Source organism: Bufo gargarizans, chromosome 11 (assembly GCF_014858855.1).
Source record: "Bufo gargarizans isolate SCDJY-AF-19 chromosome 11, ASM1485885v1, whole genome shotgun sequence".
NCBI lineage: Eukaryota > Metazoa > Chordata > Amphibia > Anura > Bufonidae > Bufo > Bufo gargarizans.
The window spans coordinates 44790940-44795243 of NC_058090.1; positions in this window are offsets into that span (position 1 = coordinate 44790940).

The following is a 4304-nucleotide window of genomic DNA, read 5'->3' on the forward strand; positions in this document are numbered from 1 at the left end:
AATCTGACAGTGCTTTAGGTGCTTTTTGCCAAACTCCAGGTGGGCTTTTATTTGCCTTTTACTGAGAAGAAGCTTCTTTCTGGCAACTCTGCCATAAAGCCAAGATTGATGGAGTGCTGCAATGATGGTTGACTTTCTGGAAGTTTCTCCCATCTGCCCATAGGCTTCATGGTCATCTCTCTTACCAAGGGCCCTTCTCCTCGGATTACTTAATTTGTTGGGGCGACTAGCTATAGGAAAAGTCCTAGTTGTTCCAAACTTCTTCTATTTAAGAATTATGGAGGCCACTGTGCTCTTGGAAACTCTCCGTGCCGCAGAAATTCTTTTGTACCCTTCTGCAGATCTGTGCCTCCACACAATCCTGTTTCTGAGCTCTACAGGCGGTCCTTTCTTCCTCATGGCTTGGTTTTTGCTCTGATGTGCATTGTCAGCAGTGAGACCTTATATAGACAGGAGGTGTCTTTCCAAATTATGTCCAATCAACTGAATTTACCACAGGTGACTCCAGTCAAGGTGTAGAAACATCTCAAAGATGGGGGCCTCTAGAGATAAATTTAAAGTCATAGCAAAGGATCTGAATACTTAAAATTCTAGTTTTTAATAAATTTGCTGTTTAAAATGCTGTGTTCACTTTGTCATTATGGATTATTGAGTGCAGATTGGGGAGGGGGGCTTGAATTTTTTTTATTTTAGCACAAGGCTGCAACATAACAAAATGTGGAAAAATGAAAGGGTTTGAATACTTTCCCAATACATTGTATATAGCAGGTATTAGCAACCTCTGGAACTCCAGGTGTTCTGAAACTACAATTCCGGAGTGCTCTATTCACTTATAGTAACATAGTATATAAGGCCGAAAAAGACATCTGTCCTTCCAGTTTGGCCTGTTATTCTGCAAATTGATCCAGAGGATCCATGGAAAGAAACACCACGGAAGAACTCCATAGTGCTTCCAGTGTTCCGTTCCGTGACTCCGTTCCGCATCTCTGGAATTGCGGACCCATTCAAGTGAATGGATCTGCATCCGTGATGCAGGGTGCACAGGGCCGGCAGCCATGGATTTCCGACTCGCAGTTTGCGGGCCGCAATACGGCCACGGCCACCCAGCGGCCGTGTGCATGAGGCCAAAGGGGAAAAAAAATCCTTCCTAACTCCAAACAGGCAATCAGAATAACGACCCCTCTCTAGTAGCTATAGCCTGTAATATTATTACGCTCCAGAAATACATCCAGGCCCTTCTTGACATCCGTTATTGTACTCACCATCACCACCTCCTCAGGCAGAGAGTTCCATAGTCTCACTGCTCTTACCGTAAAGAATCCTCTTCTATGTTTGTGTACAAACCTTCTTTCATCCAGACGCAGAGGATGTCCCCTTGTCACAGTCCTGGGGATAAATAGCTGATGGGACAGGTCTCTGTACTGACCCTGATATATTTATACATAGTAATTAGATCTCCCCCTCAGTCGTCTTTTTTCTAAAGTAAATAACCCTAATTTTGATAATCTTTCAGGGTACTGTAGTCCCCCCATTCCAGTTATTACTTTAGTTGCCCTCCTCTGAACCCTCTCCAGCTCTGCTATGTCTGCCTTGTTCACAGGAGCCCAGAACTGTACACCGTACTCCATGTGTGGTCTGACTAGTGATGTGTAAAGTGGTAGGACTATGTTCTCATCACGGGCATCTATGCCCCTTTTGATGCAACCCATTATCTTATTGGCCTTGGCAGCAGCTGCCTAACACTTGTTTTTACAGTTTAGTTTGCTGTCCACTAAAATTCCTAAGTCATTTTCCATGTCAGTGTTACCCAGTGTTTTACCTTTTAGTATGTACGGGTGACTTGCATTATTCCTTCCCATGTGCATAACCTTACATTTGTCAGTGTTAAACCTCATCTACCACTTATCTGCCCAAGCCTCCAATCTATCCAGATCCCTCTGTAGTAGTATACTGTCCTCCTCCGTGCCAATTACTTTACACAGTTTAGTGTCATCTGCAAAAAATTTTATTTTACTGTGCAAGCCTTCTACAAGATCATTAATAAATATATTGGAGAATAGGGCCCAATACTGACCCCTGAGGTACCCCACTAGTGACAGTGACCCAATCTGAGTGTGTACCATTAATAACCACCCTCTGTTTTCTATCACTGAGCCAGTTACTTACCCACTTACAGACATTTTCTCCCAGTCCGAGCATTCTCATTTTATATACTAACCTTTTATGCGGTACAGTGTCAAATGCTTTGGAGAAGTCCAGATACACGACATCCATTGATTCGCCGCTGTCAAGTCTAGAACTTACCTCCTCATAGAAACTGATTAAATTAGTTTGGCATGACCGATCCCTCACGAAGCCATGCTGATATGGCGTTATTTGCTTATTTCCGTTGAGATGCTCCAAGATAGCATCTCTTAGAAAACCTTTAAACAGTTTACCCACAACAGATGTTAAACTTACCGTCAGGAGTTAGAAGAACAGCTGAGCATGTTTGCATGCTGGGAGTTGTAGTTTCACAGCAGCTGAAGTGCCGAAGGTTGAACAGAAAAAAAAAATCATCGAAAATTCTTAAAGAATATCTTTAACAAAAACCCTGGTAAAAAAAAGTGGACCCTTGAGCTTCCTGTTACCCTTCTGGGTACACTTCTTTATTTTCAGTACAAAATAATAATATGTCACCTTCACAGGTATTCTCCTCTGGTCTCCTCTGAGGGTTTCTGCCCATGCTGGTTGACATGTCTAGACTCATTCTACTGGTAATCACATCTATTATTTTGCTGACTGACTTTAGAGAACTCTGTTCCATCTGACAGGCTTATTGAAAGTGACAGGGGATGTCAGGAAGCATATCATCAGTTTCCTAGACGCTGAACATCAGCTTTTGTGAGCATAAATACATGTGGCAAAAACAGCGAGCGGCCAGAGCAAATATTGTTCAGATGATTGTTGTGTAGATCATAAATTGTAAAAAGTCTGTGGTTTAACGAGGTCAATCACACAGCTTAAAGAGGCTGATCACCCCTAGGGACCTTTTCTGCAGACCCACCAGCATGGCAGGACCTGTGGTGGGAATCATACTTACCTGATTCCCACTGCTGGGTTCTGACTCCATCACTCGCCCTCGGGCGCCTCAGGTCTTGGGTCTCCTCCCATCAACATCCAGTTTGACACGGCTCAAGAGGCCGCTGCAGTGACTGGCCGCAGTGGTGACATGTCACATGGCCCAGTGACATGATCCATGGGTGACACGTCACCTCTGAGGCCAGTCATTGGCTGGAGTGACCATTTGACCCACGTCAATCCAGATGCTGATGTGAGCAGACCTAAGACCTGTGGTGCCTGACTGGGAGCAATGGAGCCAGACACCCAACAGAGGGGATCAAGTAAATATGTTTCCCACCAGGGTTTTAAGACAGATAGAAGCAGGTCCAGGTAACACTCATTTGACCAATAATGGAATCTGCATGTTCTCCAAACTTGCCTTTTATAGTTGTCCTCCAGAACCACATAGTCGTCACTCTTTTCACCAGTCCACTCCCCCGTTCCTTGCTCCAGTACCGCCCTTCAATGTACTGTTTAAACTCCGTGCTTGAGTCTGATGATGCAGCATCCTGGTGCCACATAGGGAGATTTGCCATCTTTTACAGGAGTCTGGGAGGTTTCTCCTTTTTCTGGTAGCCTCTTAGACATTTTGTTCTTTTGTATGATGTTCTTCCAGGATTTGTATGGGTTTACTTTACGTTTTCCAGTTCACTTCCAGAGTCCAAAAAATATTCTGTTAAAGGCCTTTTCCAAGACTTTGATATTGATAACCTATCAATGTCAGATCGGTAGAAGTCTGACTCCCAGCATCCCCACCGATCAGATGACTGAAGGTCCTCTTCATTGTTCACCAGGCACAGCAATGTAAATAAGGCCGAATGCACACGGCCGTGTTCCGCGGCCGAGAGCGGTCCGTGGTATGCCGGGCTGGATTCCTGTTCAGAGCAGTAGCGCACGGCGTCATTGGTTGCTATGACGCCGTGCGCTTCATTTCGCCGCTGCTGTACAGTAATACACTCGTATAGTGTATTACTGTAGTGCAGCGGCGGCATGAAGCGCACGGCGTCATAGCAACCAATGACGCCGTGCGCTCCTGCTCTGAACAGGAATCCAGCCCGGCATACCACGGAGTGCTCTCGGCCGCGGAACACGGCCGTGTGCATTCGATTTAACGCTGTGAAAGGTGTGAAAGAGTTTGACAGACATCTGTTTCCTACTTTGCCATCCTCTTCCCCACCTTCTGAACACCCCATCCTGCCACT